The sequence below is a fragment of the Benincasa hispida genome, chromosome 10 (assembly GCF_027475165.1).
Source record: "Benincasa hispida cultivar pf3 chromosome 10, pf3_genome.v1.1, whole genome shotgun sequence".
Lineage (NCBI taxonomy): Eukaryota > Viridiplantae > Streptophyta > Magnoliopsida > Cucurbitales > Cucurbitaceae > Benincasa > Benincasa hispida.
In genome coordinates, this window is record NC_143487.1 from 6,659,941 (window position 1) to 6,678,622 (window position 18,682).

The 18,682-nt window shown below is 34.6% G+C and overlaps 1 pseudogene; it reads right to left on the minus strand.

The window, feature by feature from the left end:
• Positions 1-7,005: 7,005 nt before the first annotated feature.
• Positions 7,006-11,211, minus strand: LOC120088905 (uncharacterized; annotated as a pseudogene).
• Between the last annotated feature and the right edge of the window lie 7,471 nt (positions 11,212-18,682).

Below are 18,682 nucleotides of genomic sequence, written 5' to 3' on the forward strand. Positions count from 1 at the left end.
CACAAAATGCATATAATTAAAGCTGAACATGTTTTCAAAAATGACTTTTGAAAAAACATGCCTTATCGCTAACTATTCATACACCATGGAATATTTAGTAATAAAGCTTGGAGAAATGGAATTTCTCTTATGGTGATAAAAGAATCATAGTAAAATTAAATAATATTTTAATGCTTCCCTTTACTTTAGTTGAAATGAACTTTCTATTGCCAATTAGTAGAACTATTCCACTTAAATAAGTATTCGCCAAGATTTACAATCTAATCGTAATAAGAAAAATGGCGATAGTGAATCATTATTCAACTATTAAGGTGTGAATATGTATTTTCCACCATGAATTTGTAAATTAGATTTACTTGTTCTCATTTTTCTTCGTTTTGAGACATTTCCAAAATCACTCAACAACTGACATCTCAAACTAATTAGAAAACTTTTTTCTCATTAGCTCTAGTCATTATAATTTTCTTGGAACCCCGATGATACTTAACTTTGTAGGTCATTTAGCTTTTCATGACTCCAACATCCAATATGTTTTGTCATATTTCTATCTAAACACATCATAAATTATGTAGACAATTATAATAAGCCATTGCTGTAAAGTATATTCATGAACACTTCATGAAATGACAATAATTCTTTTGAAAATATTTTCCAAATTAACAGATAAAATTACATTGCTATTATGTGTTGATGAGATTTTCAATGTAATATATTCATCAAAACCTTTTACTTATATCAATTATTAAAAATTTTAGAGAAAAAGACGTAACTTTGAATTATGTAAAAAGTGTTAATCGACTATATGCAATCTATTATCCATTCTAATTCAACAAAGAAATTTAAAGACAAATCCATGAATTTGAATATGAATCCCATTCATATAAATGTAAAATTTCTATTGCTATGATACTCCAATGAGTCAGAATAAAAACCATCGTTGGGCAGTCAGTCATTCCTTCACTGGATCGAGACATTCTCAACTAAATGTTACACTAGAATAACTCTTTATTCTTATAACATCTAGTTACCATATTTTGGTCAAGAAACCATTGACTTACTTAACAATTTGTTGCAAGTATAATACTTAATTTTAAATTATAGAGTTTTGCCCCAATGAGCCAACTGTAGGGAAAATCGATTGGTACAAAAACTAAAGCAATCCTATCCATTTCTTAAGTTTGTGTAAAATTTCATGCAAACACCATCCGTAGGGGGACACAAGCAAAGGTATCTTGAGACCGAGCATGAAAGTTTACTGCAAACCATTGAAGGAGACTGTGGGATATGTTGACACACTTCCCTCGCCCGTTTACTATAAACACACACTTCCCTCGCCCGTTTACTATAAACACTCTCTCCATTCACTTTGGTATTGACCTATGCAAACACCAATCATAGGGGGACACAAGCAAATATGCCTTGAGGCCGAGCATAAATCTCACAGTATGAACTATTTAGGGAGGAACGTGAAAAGGAAATTAAAGTATTATATACATCATTTTCCTCCCACTGAGTATTTTATAAAAGAAGGTTCATTTCTTAGGTAAATTAGGCTAATAAATTTATCTAAGTGGATTGTTAACTTGGCCCAATATAACAATTATATTGGATAGTTTAATAATGTTGATTTATGTTCATTAAACATTTTAATAAACATTAATCAGTCATTGCATGCTTGTAATAAATTTATCTAATTCACCTTCCAGGTTAGTTCCCAAGTAGGGGTGTTCCGTTTTCGTTAGTATAAATACCCTAACCTAGACAGAACTGACCTACCATTATAGATACATTTGCTACAATTTTAATCTTTTAAAATCAATTTTTGACCTATGTTTGCATGCAACTCTTCATTATAGGTTTTAAGTCTAAGTCATTAATAGTATAACCATTATAAAATTAATGAGGGAATGAAACCTATAACTAACATCTACGCAACATTCATTCTGATGGAAAAGTAGACATGCGCAGTGGAACTGAGAATCAATTTTACTCTAATTTGCATAAATTAAACATACAATCCTAAATTAGTTAATTAGGGTTTTTTTTATAGAAACATTAGCTTTGAAGCTCCCGAAACTTGTCTATCTCCGCTCGAACACGAACCTGACAATCACTAGAGCTTATCTACTATCCTTTGGACTCAGAACCGGTTGTGGGACCCGATGGATGAAGAACCCGAGAGAGAGAAAAAGAGATGGAAATAGTAGAGTGAAATTTGGGTTGGGTTTGGATTTTTTTAACCCAATTTTTAAAAACTAATTTTTACAAAATGTCCAAAAGTTTTTAATCCAAAATGACAAACCCATATTTATAGAAAAGAGCCATGCAAAATTGCATGAAATAACTTTATAAAAACCCAACACCTGGAATCCACTATCTAAGTGGGCTTAATGTCTCCACTATAATCCAACACCTAGCACACTATTTTGTTAGTGGAATTATCCAATAAAAGTTTGAATTTTCCCATAACTTTAGTCAAATGGCAAAATAGTCATTTGATCAAAGTCAAACTTTGACCAAAAAGTCAACATTTGACTTTTTATGATTTTTCCCGTGTTGACTAATTTTAACCTCCCGAGCATGAATCCGCATTTATTTTCTCGAAATTCAAATCACATTTGAATATAAGGTCGGTCAAAGTTTGACTTTTCAAAGTCAAAAGTCAACTCTTTGCTTTTTATATCTTTGACCATTTCCATTATTTCCGAGCTTCCGAATATGAATGTATTCATATTCTTGATATTTAAATCACATTTAAATATTAAAGTTGTATCTCTAAACTGAAAAACGACCACTATATCACATATACTTGTCGGTTTCTCTCTCTTCACCTAATTTGAACAATTCGAACTATTTTATCATACTGTTCTAAGTTTATTCCATATGAGCTAGTAGGGGAACCTAATGGACCTATAGATCATGGGCTCCAACGATTCGAGATTAGCTGGCTAAACTCTTTAGATGGAACTAATCAACAATTGTTAACTCACGGGTCATTCCACTATAGTCCCATAGTTGCACTCCCCTCACTTTAGATATATTTATGTTCATATGATATAACCATGATTAGTAAGCTAATTCTTCACAGGTTGTTCATAATCTCGGCTGGGTCATAAAACCGTTTTACCCCCGAGACTACATATTATTCCTTAAGTTCCACTGATCCTCTAATGAACAATTGGTTTAAGGTCCAACCTATAAACCGAATCCCTCTTGGGCCAATGAGAGGATGGGGCCCCTTGTTCAAGACCTGGATTCAATACAAAAGGGAACGACCTATCTACTATCCCTATAACGGGTAGGAGTGAATTCCGTCTTGCACCCTATGTTCCCAGCTATCCACCTGATCTTACCTCTGAAATGGGAGGCTTATTGGACCAACGATAATGAATTGCCCTCACCTATGCATATCTAAGGATAATTCCGAGTGAACAGAAGTTTATAGTTAGCTCAGGATTAAGATTAAGTTACCTAGGTTATCAATTAACGAAATAGTCAGTTTTATACATTAAACAGTATTTAAAACGTAAAAAGTGACTATTTCATGATTCAGTCTTATGTAAACTCTTTACATAGGATGCCCATATTTTCATGTCTCCACATGAACGGTTTAGGATCACATTGTTTGTATTAACTACAAAATGGGCCGCATCCATAGTGTCCCCAGAATAAGGCGTCCAACCTTATTCATATACTATAGATCATTTTGGCTATATATATTTGAACTTAATCCACATTTATGTCACTACATAAAGTTCAAACTTAAACTTAATAGCCTCGGAATCTTAGTTTATTGGATTCATGAATATAGAATTTAAATTTACTAAAGATTTTCAATAACAGCTTTATTGAACAAGAATATGATATTACAAACTACGAGTTTTAGGACATAAAATCCAACAAACTCCCACTTGGACTAAAACTCCTAGTAGGATCAAACGATGCTGAATTTAACTGTGAGAATTTAATATTACATATGAGTACAATAAACATATGAATACAATAAACTAGGGCATTCATGCCGAACACAATCTCCCACTTGTCCTAGTTTAGAAACACTGTAGACCTAAACTCTGTAGGTGACCCTAAAATACTTTAGCCGTGAGGGTTTTTGTAAAAGGATCAGCAATGTTTTGCTCAGAAGGTATCTGGGTCACAATGTACGATTTCCTGGATAAGGTGGTACTTGTGTTCGATGTGCTTTCCCCGTTTATGGCTTCGAGGTTCTTTTGAATTTGCAACTGCACACCTGTTGTCACAATACAAGGTGATAGGTAGATGCATATTTGGAACAACTTCGAAATCTGTCAAGAATTTCTTCAGCCATACTTTTACTGCTTCACAAGCAGCTACGTATTTAGCTTCCATTGTGGAGTTAGCTATACAGGTCTGTTTTACGCTTCTCCACACTACTGCTCCTTCGTTAAGAGTGAACACTGATTCAAATGTAGACTTTCTAGCATCTTTATCAGTTTGGAAATCAGAGTCAGTGTATCCAGTAAGGATCAGATCCTTAGCACTATACACGAGCATGTAGTCTCTAGTTCTCCTGAGATACATTAAGATATTCTTAACGACAGTCCAATGATCACGTCCAGGATTAGACTGGTATCTACTAACGATCCCTACTGAGTAGCATATGTCAGGTCTAGTACATAACATTGCATACATCAGGCTTCCAACTGTGGAGGCATAGGGAATATTTCTCATATCCTCAACTTTTTGAGGTATCTTAGGACATTGTCCTTTTGATAGATGAATTCTATGTCTGAAAGGCAACAGACCCTTTTTGGAATTCTGCATTTTATATCTAGACAACATTTTGTATATAAGATGCTTGAGACATGGCTAGTGTTCTATTCTTGCGATTTCGAACAATTTAGATCCCAAGAATATACTATGCATTTCTTAAATCTTTCATTTGGAATTGTGTATCTAGCCATTGTTTAATGTCAGTAAGATATTCTACATCATTCCCAATGAGTAGAATATCAACATATAAAATTAAGAATGCTATAGTAGAATTGACGATCTTCTTGTAAACACAAGGCTCGTCAACATTATATTCAAAGCCATAAGATTTGATCGCAGTATCAAATCTTATATTCCAAGATCTAGAAGCTTGTTTAAATCCATAAATGGATTTTTGAAGCTTACAAATCTTTTGTTCTTGACCCTGTGCAATAAACCTCGCTGGTTGAGCCATATAGATACTCTCTTCAAGATCACCATTTAGAAAGGCTGTCTTGACATCCATCTGCTAAATTTCATAGTCATAAAAGGTGACAATGGATAAGAGTATTCTAATCGACCTAAGCATGGCAACGGGAGAGAAAGTTTCTTAATAGTCCACTCCCTCTTTCTGGGTATAATCCTTTTACCACAAGTCGAGCCTTAAAAGTCTGTACTTTACCAGTTTGGTTTCGTTTTCTCTTGTAGATCCACTTACAACCAATTGGTTTTACATGATTTGGTTGATCTACAAGTTTCCAGACAGAATTGAAGTACATAGACTCCATTTCGAGGTCCATGGCTTTGACCCACTGATCACAGTCCACATCTTTCATCGCTGTTTATAGGTCGATGTATCCTCTATGCCGTCATTAGGTATGATGACTTGTGTTTCTGTTAAACCCAAGTAACGGTCAGGTTGATGAACAACTCTCCCACTACGTCGAGGCATTCTCAACTCTTGAGAAGGATGTGACTGATTAGATGTACTAGTTTTATTTACTACTTTAGTAGATGAACTAGCTCTATCTGTAGCGTCTTTTGAAATTTCTTTCAACACTATTTTACTACTTGGTTGATGATTTCTAATGTGGCCTTCCTCTAGGAATGTGACATTTGTTGATACAAATACCTTGTTTTCTTGAGGATGATAAAACAGACCACCCCTTGTTTCCTTTAGATAACCTACAAATAGGCATAACTTGAACGATGTTCCAATTTCTTAGGATTTTGTACTAACACATGTGCTGGGCAACCCCAAATTCTAAAGTGACGTAAACTACTTTTACGCCCTTTCCATGGCTCATAAGGTGTTTCTGAAATACTTTTAGAGGGAACATTGTTCAAAATATGGACAACAAATTCAATTGCATATCCCCAAAAGGAATCAGGCAATTGAACATAGTTCATCATAGAGTGAACCATATCTAATAAGGTTCGGTTTCTTCTTTCTGATACACTGTTCTGCTGAGGCATACTAAGTGTAGAGAGTTGTGACTGGATCCCGTTTTCTATCAAATAGTCTTAGAATCGTATGTCCATATACTCTCCACCTCGATCTGATCGAAGTGTCTTTATTGTTTTACCTAATTCATTCTCAACTTCAGCCTTATATTCTTTGAACTTTTCAAGAGAATCAGACTTGTGATGAAACAGGTAAATATGACCATACCTTGAATAATCATTAATAAAACTGATGAAATATTCATACCCACCTTGAGCCTTGACATTCATTGGTCCACAAAGGTCCGAATGTACGAGCTTTAAGGGTACTTCGGCTCTGAGACCTTTTCCTTTTCCAGTAAAAGATCTCACTAGAAGAAATTCGGGCTTTAATGTCGGTTGGCAACCGACATTAAAGATAGTGTTATTAAAGCCCTTTAATGTCGGTTGCAACCGACATTAAAACCTGTTTTTTTTTTTTTTTTAATTCTTAACGGACATTGAAGTCCGAATCTATCCATTTTATCAATTATTGTCCGTTTTTTAAAGTTCCCTTGCCAAATTCATTTTTTCGATTAAAAAATATAACATGATACATTATCATTGAACGCTATGACTATGACATATTATTTATGTATGGATTGTAAATCTATTACATTTAATCCACAAATTCTGCTATAGAATTATAATTTAAAAGACGTACAATAATTCAAGCCTTGAAAACACAAATTACAAGTAATACAAAGATTATGATTTTACAAAGGCAACAGAATCTTCCGTGTAAAGGCAACACAATTTTATTTATCTACAAATTTGGGAGGGTTTGAGAGATTAAGAGGTGTAATATACGTTGTTGAGATGGACTTCATTATCAGGGTTCTTCATCTTCCGCTCATCCAACAACTACAGAAGGATTGGAAAGATTTAGAATTTAACTTCGACTTAAAAAGTAAAGTTACTACACACAGTAAAAGTTAGCAGTAGACCTCGGCCAGGCGCATGGAGGGTCCTCCAAGTTGCATTTTCTCCATAATAATGTTACAAGCCGATAATAAACTCTCCCTTCGCATCCTTTCGCTTGCCGATACTCCCATGGTAATCAAATCCATGTCGATAATTCCTGAAAGTTTATTGCAAAGAAGCAAAATTAAAGTTAGGATATGAGTCAAGAAAAAACACATCACAACACACAAGAACAATATCAAGTTCTAAAACAAAATTCTCTTAAACCTAACTTCTAGCAGAGAGCCATACCTTGAACATATAAATTTATACAACACAAATTAAGCACATACCTTCAAACGATGTTTTCCAAGAGGAGGCCGTAATTCTCCATATGTTGTAGGTAATACTTTATCATCAGATGACAAGTTTAAGAGTTTTAACAAATCACCTGTAAGACAAGTGCTATCAGAAACTAATAGAAGAATTTTACTTCCCACAAGTAAATCAAATATTTGCAATTATGGAGACCAAGCTGATGTATTCATAGTGCTACTCACAATGCTGCTTTCCTGTTGTGTACATGCATGCCAAATCAATGGGCTAGATGTATAAGAGAAACCACAAAGCGCACACACCTATCAATATCAGATCAATAATGATTAAATATTTCTTTGAAACTTTGATGATTATTAACCTAATATTGATAGTTGTATGCCTTCTATGGTTTCTTTTATACATCTAGCCAAGTGTGAACTAAGGCACCATCAAATAAATGAAACTAGCATCATACACTAACCAAGTTTAGGGAGCATTGCACCAACAGTCATCAACAAGAACTGAACATTCATACATATGTTGATTTCGGAAAGAGTGAAACAAAGGAGAATACACTGATGATCTTTTTGGATCTAACAAAGAAATGCATAAACAAAGTGAATGCACAAGGCCAGACTTTGAATGTGAATCTTTCAACGCATGATCAAATATCCTTGCAACAAAACTGCATAAAAAGTGATTGATAAGTCAAAACAATGATGACTTATCTACATACTACCATAAAAACTGAAAAATAAAGAAGCGGTTCTTGGTCAACTTGGAGCTAGATAGTTTGGCAGTAAGAACAGATGGGGCATTATGGGTTATAACACATAATGTTTCTGCTGCATTTGCATGAACCTCAGGCAGACTCTGATCCGAGGAGAAAAATTAATATTATAACCATAATCACATTTATATAAACATATAAAAGGCCAAATATTAATGAAACTTTAATTTGTCACGCACACATGGACTCAGCTTATCAACAATCATTTCCAGCATATCACTCTTAGACAACCATTGCATCACATCAATAAAATTTGGATAGATGTAATCATCAGCACCAACAAGTCGCACCAAAACCTACAGAGAAAACTCCATTTCTTATTAGAGTGCAAACTAAGCAGCATTTAAAGTATTTTTTATAGGGAAGCCTTCAAAGGCCCACATTACCTCCATAATAGATGTAATTCCAATTAAATCAACTAATTGGCGCAGTACATCTCTATGAGCCTGCAAAAGGGGGGAATGCATGAGATGGCAGTTTAATTGCTAAACCGTAGAACAAAGAAGTCTCAAAGAAAAATTTTTACTAAAACGCAGCTGTATGTTGGTAAGATTATAGCATCCTACAACCATCAACCTCAGTAAGCTGTAAGTATTATCTGACGTTATCTTTTATAGATTGACATACCTAGACATAGTGCATAAGTGGAACTGTCTTCCGTGAGGCATATGATTACCTAATTTATTTGAAAATAAACAACCTTTTATTAAAATAGTGAGAAGTTACAAGATACAAAACTACTCCCTTCAGGAAAATGTAAAGTTCCCCCAATCCAATCCAAACCAAAAAAAAAAAATCCATGTGATAACCTAGAACTTAAAACAAAATTTAAGAGAATGAGATTAATTCATTTATACAATAAAATTTAAAGGTACCTTGCTGAAATAACCAGTTAACAAAGCACTATGAGGTCGGTCTGGTTTCAAGAAGGAGAAAAGCATGTCCATTAGTTGTAGTCAAAAGTAAAGATTATGATGTTATTGTTTATGTTAAACACAACAACTATATCATCAATTAGATAATCAACACAACAAAAGCAAAAAACATAAAAGAACTATGAGCATGTACCTTTTGCTCCTCTACCAGAGTCTTCAAGATAACATCAATTTCACAAGTAAAGATCTCATAAGCAATAAATGGGAACCTAATTCATAATTAGTAATCAATAAAACAGTTCGAATGCATAGTGTACAAAGAAAAATCTGAGTGGTGCATGCAGTGTTGGGGTAAATAATTAGAAAAAAATATTACTTGAATGCCCATTTGCTTTCAACATCCTCTGGAGGTTTTTCAACAATGTAGCGCAACAGTTGTTCCACCTGGGCTCTGTCCCGTAGACTGAAGGCAAAAAGAATTGTCTGTTAAAATATATGGGTGAATCATAAAGACCTATTCCTACTCATATTAATCATACATGATACAATTCTAACACCCAAGCTCATAAGACGAGGACATTGAACAATATTGAAATAGACCATATATGATAGCAAAAAGAATCAGATCAGTAGTAATAGACAAGCAAATGATATAATGGAGAAAGTGTCCTACAAGTTAACTAAACGACTGTTGAGGGCTTTGCATTATTGGATTATTTCTTCTTCGTCAAGAAGCTCTTCCAATGAGAAATTCTCTTTGTCTAAAATTGATTCCACCTGAAAGTGAAACAAATTAAGAAAATTAGGAAGTATGCATTTGCAGGAACATCAGTCCTTTTTTTAAGGCTTTGACATTTACTTCAATTTACATGCCTCTCTTGAATTTTAAGAAACACCATACAATAGAAAGAATTTATAAGCCTACAATGCAACACTTTCCCAAGGAACATTGGAAACCTATTCAATATCAATCTTTTAAAAGACTATAGTAACTTATTCCCTAAGGCTTGTCTCAAGACAAGGCTCTAGATTTACGCCTCCTTTAACTATAAGAGCCTCAGACCTCTCATGAAAGGTTTGAGAGGCTTACGCCTCCACAAAAACGTATTAAGACATAAAGTCTCCACACGCATGTAATGTAGAAGAATAATATGAATATGCCTCCTTAAAAAATATAAAAGTTTGAGTTAACAATTTGAACTATTACTATATTAGTTATTGAGACTTAAAAAGAATTGAAGACAAAATTTATAGCATAAGTCAATCTTATTAATAGTGGTAAGGTTATAGGTATCCTCTTACAAGTTATAATTTTTGAAGTGGCTCGGGGGTGATTCTTTTATACTTTAAGTGGCTGTTGAGTTTGGGAATACTTAGTCATGCCAAATTCGAATTTTTAAAATGTTTATAATTTTGAGGCTTAATCCTTATACACTTCACCTCTTTGAGAGGAAAAGCTTCAAGGCTACCTTTAGACTTTTAAAAGGTTGTTCATAATGTGGAGGTACTAAGGTAACATTATATGCTGAGGAACCAAGCAGGTTATATTTTATTCATTCATCCTTCCAAACCAAAGAACTGGTTGCATTTGATTGATATTCTTGTGTCCATTTCTAACATGATATCAGCTAAGAAACAGAGAGAGAGCAAGGAGACATGATAATGCTATTTTGTTTTCAAAAATAAATATTGTGTTCCCCAAACCATGGGCAGACTTTATCATAATTCAAAAAATTAGCAGAACTGCTATTCAATTCAAGAAGTATCCATACAATCATACACCCTAACTTCGGAATTTCTTTGGAAACAGAGTGTAGATGAACATAACAAGTTAACTCTTCATCGGTTAGACTTAAACTAAATAAAAAAGTTAGCGAACGTGCTATATAAATCAAGAAGTATCTACACAATCATGCAGTGTAACTCTAGAATTACTTTGGGAACCAAACGCAGAACATAACAAGTCAACTCTTCAGCACCTGACCCAATCAAGAAAACTTCAAAGGGAAAAAATGGAACTAACGACGAATGCTGACATGTTTCAAATTCTGGAACAGTTTAAAGGGACAAAACAAAAAAGAGACACCTACATGGAGCAACACCGTTTTTCATTTCGCAACACATAATATGTGCATGTAACAAGAATTAAAAACAACAAAGATGACAAGCAATAAAACCTGCTGGCAGTCCAACTCAATCAGTCCAGACTGCAAACAAATTTCTAAAAAGGTATAACTGGATTGATAAAACCCAGATTTAATTAGGGAGCTAGAACAAAAGAAAATGGCCAATGAATTAAATTGAAAACAAAGTAATTGCTCGCGGTAGAAAACAATATGCGTCAACAAAAACAAAAGCATAAATCCATCGCCAAATGATTCAACATAAAACCAAGCTTACTTGTACACAACTTTACTTCCAATAAAGTCAACAGCAGGTTGAGAACAAAATATATGTATTCTTACTTCTCTCACGGACACGGAAGAGAACTGGATCGACGACGTGAAAGAGATCGACGGACACAGACGAGTGACGACGTGAAGGAGATCGACGGACACGGAAAGAAGATCGACGGTGAGCGAAGAAAGATGAAGAACGAGCGACGGCGAGCGAAGAAAGATAAAAGAGATCGACGGCGAGTGAAGAAAGGTGAAGGAGATCCGGCGAGGGAAGAATGGTGAACGGCGCGACACAGAGATAGGATTTGGGCGTAGAAGGACGCGATAAATTAGGGATATATTATTTAATAAAATAAGAAAAAAAAACATTACACCTAAAACCGACATTAAAGCCCATCTTCAATGTCGGTTTAAAACCGACATTAAAGATCTGTTTTTTTTAAAACCGACATTATACATCCGATTTCACTTTTTCCAACCGACATTAAAGCCCGAATTTCTTCTAGTGTCTCTTGGTCATCTTTCCTTCAAGACAGGATTCACATAGAGGTAAAGAGTTATCTTCTAACTGACTTAAAAGTCCACTCTTGACCAATCTCCCAATCCTATTGAGATTTATGTGACCAAGTCTTAGGTGCCATAGATAGGCGTTGGAAGAAAACTTTTGGTTTTTATTCTGAGTTTCTAATGTTCTAAACATTTCAGTATTTAAAAAAAATTTGCTCTAGTTGGTCTTAACTTATATAAGTTGTCTTCAAGTGTAGCAGAATAAATTTGAATACCTTTACAAAAAATGAATGCTTCATTTATATTAAAAGATATTGTATACAATTGTTCTATAATACAAGCGATAGATATCAAGTTCCTCTTCATAAGAGGTGCATATAAAACATTTTTAAGTACTAGATATCTACCTTAAAAAAACAACTTCAGATCTCCCACTGCTTCAGCTGAGACAACCTCTCCTGTTCCAACTCTGAGGGTCATCTCATCTTCTTCAAGCTTTTTCCAAGAACTAGTTTCCTGAAACGAGAAACAATATGATTAGTGGCTCATGAATCTAGTATCTAGGTTGAAGTATCATATTCCACTAAACATGTTTCAACGACCAGTAAATCATATTTACCTTGTGCCGTTTTCTCATCTTTCTTCTCTGCAAGGTACTTTGGTCAATTTCTCTTCCAATACCCATTTTGATTACAATGGAAACATTTTCCTTTATCTGTATCCTTCTTTCCCTTTTTTATCTTGGGAGCCTGGCCTTTTCCCTTCTTTTTCATTTGAGCTTTAGAGGGTCCAGCTTTATTTTTAGAGGACGATCATCTTATAAATCTTTTCCTAGTGGTAGAAACATTTGCTTCCACTTCCTTCCCTTTACCTAAAGTAAGGTTTTGGAATCGTTAGAGCTCGTTAAGAAGGGTAGTGAGGTTAAATTCTATCTTATTTAAAGACGCATTTGTCTTAAAAGGTATAAAACTCTTCGGAAGAGATTGTAAGATAAAGCTAACCTGGTTAGCCTCATCAATGGGTCCGCCATTTACTTCAGCGATATTGAAGTACATCATCATGTCTAGGACATATTCTCTAACAGAGGTCCCCTCCTTCATCCGCTTCGTATAAATGTGCTTAATTGCCTCGTGTCTAAGGGAGCTTGATGGTTGCCCAAACATTTCTCTTAATGAATCTATTATCTCTTTAGCCGTAGCTAAGAATTCATGTTTCTTTGCCAAAACATCAGACATGTTACAAGAATGTAAACACAGGCCTTTTCATTGGCTTTGACCCATCGATCGTATGCTTCCCGAACAGTTTGGTTAGCATTTGAGGCTAGGGTTTGAGGACATTCCTCAGTTAAGACAAATTTTAGATCGTCAACTACCAGTATTGTGTTTAGATTTGATTTCCATGCCGAATAATTATCGCCGTTTAGTTTCTTGGAAGTTAAGAGTTGAATTATTGAGCTATTCATGCTGAAAAAGATAAACATATTCTTTTAGAAAAAACTATAATCACAAAGAAACCAATTTAATTTAACAAAAACTAATAATGTACCCTTCATTATTATATTTTGCAACGATATTTCAAAAGTTTAGAGTAACCTCCACCGAAGGGCAGTCGATTATTCCTCTTTTGAACTAAGACAATCTTCACTAGATGCTAACCCCAAAATAACTCTTTATTCCTATAGCACTTTAGTTATCGCTACTTTGGTCAAGAATATACTAACATCTTAGTAATTCTTGTAAGTGTATCCTTCCTTTTTTGGATTTCAGAAACCAGAATCAACACGTTCCCGAAAGTGGAAAGTCAATATGAAAATTGATCTAAGAGAGCCTATCCAGATTTTGAGTTCGCGATGTTTTGAATCCTATAATACAGCCCTCCGAAGGGAAAGGTCGCTCCAGGGCAGACATGCAAGCGCATTATAGGAATCTCACGGTGCGACCTAATGGAAGAGACCGTGGGATATGTTATTACATACCCCTTACCCACTTACTATGAACTACCCACTTACTATGAACTACTTCCCCTATTCACCTTGGATATTGATCCATGCAAACACTCTCCGAAGGGAGTTCGCTCTAAGCACGACCCAATGCCCTGCATGGACCTCACGATGTGAACTCTTAGGGACGCTAAAGCTAAAAATATGCTACTTCTCTCTAGTTGAAGTGTTCTATAATGGTTTAGGATATAAAAAAAATACTTAGAGATATATTTCGGCTAAAATAAACATATCCTAAGTCTAGGTAATAGATCCATGTATATCTCTTATACTGGATTTTAACCTATGATGTCTAGGTGATAAACAAATTTTATTACCTCACATCTCTCACACATGCTCATTACAATTAGGGTTATTTGTCTTAGATGCCAGTTTGATCTCCAGGTAGGAGGTGTTCCGTAAATTGTCATCTTAAGAACCCCCAACCTTAGACAAGATCTCCCCAGGTAAGTAAATAACTCTTTGTTTAACAAGTAATCGACCTATTCTAACTCTTTAGAAAAGCCGATTGAAATTGCACCAATTTAATCCTAGGTGAGCATGCAACTTTTACCTTTGTTATAGATTTTAAAGTCTAGGTTATTTTATAACAATTACAAAATAGAATTATAACCATTATAACCCTAGAATCATACATCTATAACCTACATTCATACTTAATGATCATGCTTTAATATAACACTTTATATTAAAAAAACTTAACATGCATATTATATACATTATAACAATTATAACATATATCAAATGCATGTACATGTTAACCTATGGTGGGATTTTAAATCTATATGGCATACAACATGCACAACAAGATTTAAAATTTAATTAAAACATACATCAACATGCATAATTAATTAAACACCCTAAAATGGATTGGTTTTGGCTCTTAAATTAAGCTAACAACTAAATTATTACAATAATAATTTGGTGTAGTACAAAAAACCACTCTCGAACCAGCTTCAAACACTCGAACCAACCCAAAAAACAGGTTGAACCAGTCAAACCGGCTCAACTGGACCGATTGGTCAACGTTTGCTGGCGCAGTCAACGGAAGCGGGCGGGTCGACGAAAACGGGCCGGAAAGCTTCGTCGAAAGCGGGCGCACGCGTACGAGAAATCGGGTCGGATCTGGGGGGAAACACAGGCGCGCAGGTGTGAGCAGGCGGGCGGCGAACCAGGTTGGATCTGAGTATGTCTCGGGTCTGGTGGAGCGCGCGGAGCGCGAGAGTCGGATTTGGGCTTCGAGTCGGGTCTGGGAGCACGTCTCTCGGGTCTGGGAGTAACTTCGGATCTGTGAGCCTTTTTTTTTTCCAAATTTGAAGCTGTCCTCTTTCTCGGAACCGAGCAATGACATCCTAATTTCAACTCTAATGACTCTAGAAAATTTACATACCCTTTTTCTACATTAATGCTCATAAATATGTGAGCAATTACAAATTAATACTACAAAAAAAAACTTAATTTAATTGCCAAAATCTAAAAACTATTTTAGTTTCCAATCTCATTTTTATCTAATAAATTGACCCACCACATGCAATTGAGTAAAATTAAAACATGCTCTGATATCACATGATGGAAAAGTAGGCATGCGCAGCGGAATTGAGGATTAATTTTACTCTAATTGCATAAATTAAACATACAACCCTAAATTAGTTAATTGGGGTTTTTTTTAGAAACATTACCTTTGAAGCTCCCGAAACTCATCTATCTCCGCTTGAACACGAACCGGACAACTACTAGAGCTGACCTACTATCCTCTGGACGCAGAACCGGGTTGTGGGACCCCATGGATGAAGAACCCGAGAGAGAAAAAGAGATGGAAATAGTAGAGTGAAATTTGGGTTAGGTTTTGATTTTTTCAGCCCAATTTTTAAAAACTAATTTTTGCAAAATGTCCAAAAGTTTTTAATCCAAAATGACAAGTCCATATTTATAGAAAAGGGTCATACAAAATTACATGAAATAACTTCATAAAAACCCAACACCTAGAATCCACTATCTAAGTGGGCTTCTCCACTATAAGCCAACACCTAGCCTACTATTTTGTTAGTAGAATTATCCAACAAAAGTTTAGATTTTCCTACTAACTTTAGTCAAATGGCAAAATAGTCATTTGGTCAAAGTCAAACTTTGACTTAAAAGTCAACATTTTGACTTTTATGATTTTCCCGTGTTGACTAATTTTGACCTCCCGAACATGAATTCGCATTAATTTTCTCGAAATTCAAATCACATTTAAATATAAGTTCGGTCAAAGTTTGACTTTTCAAAGTCAAAAGTCAACTCTTTGACTTTTTACATCTTTAACCATTTCCATTATTCTTGAGCTTCCGAATATGAATGTATTCATATTCTTGATATTTAAATCACATTTAAATATTAAAGCTGTATCTCTAAACTGAAAAATCGACCATTATATCACATATACTTGTCGGTTTCTCTCTCTTCACCTAATTCGAACAATTCGAATTATTCTATCATATTGTTCTAAGTTTATTCCATATGAGCTAGTAGGGGAACCTAATGAACCTATAGATCATGGGCTCCAACGATCCGAGATTACCTGGCTAAACTCTTTAGATGGAGTTAATCAACATTCGTTAACTCACGGGTCATTCCACTATAGTCCCGTAGTTGCACTCCCCTCACTATAGATATATTTGTGTCCATATGATATAATCATGATTAGTAAGCTAATCCTTCACAGGTTTTTTGTAATCTCGGCTGGGTCATAAAAATCGTTTTACCCCCGAGACTACATCTTATTCCTTAAGTTCCACTGATCCTTTAATGAACAATTGGTTTAAGGTCCAATCTATAAACCGAACCCCTCTCGGGCCAATGAGAGGGTGGGGCCCCTTGTTCAAGACCTGGATTCAGTACTAAAGGGAACAACCTATCTACTATCCCTATAACGAGTAGGAGTAAATTCCGTTTTGCACCCTATATTCCCAACTATCCACCTGATCTTACCCCTGAAATGGGAGGCTTATTGGGCCAGCGATAATGAGCTGCCCTCACCTATGCAGATCTAAAGATAATTCCGAGTGAACAGGAGTTTATAGTTAGCTCAAGATTAAGATTAAGTTACCTAGGTCATCATTTAACGAAATAGTCAGTTTTATACATTAAACGACATTTAGAACTTAAATAGTGACTATTTCATGGTCCAGTCTTATGTAAACTCTTTACATAGGATGCCCCATTTTCATGTCTCCACATGAACGGTTTAGGATCACATCGTTTGTACTAATTACAAAATGGGTCGCATCCATAGTGTCCCCTGAATAAGGCACCCAACCTTATTCATATACTATAGACCATTTTGGCTATATATATTTGAACTTAATCCACATTTATGTCATTACATAAACTTCAAACTTAAACTTTATAGCCTCAGAACCTTAGTTTATTGGATTCATGAATATAGAATTTAAATTTACTAAAGATTTTCAATAACAACTTTATTGAACAAGAATATGATATTACAAACTATGAGTTTTAGGACATAAAATCCAACACATTCGAATATAACATTTATATTCCTAAGTAATGTCATGCTCAATGCTTTTCATTTTCAATAAGCAAACATAATATAACTCTTATATTAAGACATCAAAGAAAATCATATAGTAAACATACATTATTTTAATATAACTCTTAGATTAATTAATGAAACTATATAAACATGCATTTAAATATAACCCATATATTAAAATGCATGTGCATGCTTAAAAATTCATACAATCATATAATATAACTCTCATATTATATTAAATATGATGCATGAAACATGTTTATCTTAAGGTTTGGATTTTAAATAATATTATATGACATAAATAAAGGTTTGACTTCCTAAACGTTAATTAAATTAATGTAAGCATTAATTTAATAATGAAAATACAATAAATAATTAATTATTACAAGTTAATAAATAAAAATGGAAAAAATTGCAAAGAAACTACTAGGAGGCTTCAACCCACGATCTAAAGTTGCCTAATGCACATGCTAACCATCTGAAGCATCGCAACACTCTAATGCTAATGTTGTCATGTTGCCTTTTAAGTTACTACAACGTAGGGCCACGCTAGAACGTTGCAACGTTGTGGCTGGAGCGTTGGGGTGTTGTAAGGTAGAAAGTTTGCTTTGTTTCACCCGTTCATACAATTTGCTCCATTCTTGCTCCAAAAAAAAAAAAAAAAAAAACACCGAATCGAAGCTAGAACTCCATCATGAACGACCATGACACAGACTCGATTACATGAATTTAAATTCTCAAAACACCAGACAATTATAACTTTAAACACTTTAACGTGATAATCTAACACCAATTTCGAAACCATCCAATATGCAAAATCCCATACATTCAAAATACATCATGCACTCATCAAAACTCTGAATTAAAGTTCCAAAAACGAAATTTAGAGATTTAACCTGGCTCTAATACTAATTGAAGGGATTGAAATTTTCGCACCGAAAGCAACTGGATGCATCGATCTCTAGATTTCGTTTTATAGAACATACAAAATTCTAAGTGACAGAAACAATTAATAAACATTATTAATTCAAGCATGCTACTACTGTGAAAATAGAAAAGAGGGATTAAGCAATCACATACCCGTTGAAGACCAATTTTTCACGTTCCTCTTCAAATTGCGTTGTCTTCTCCCATCTCACAAAT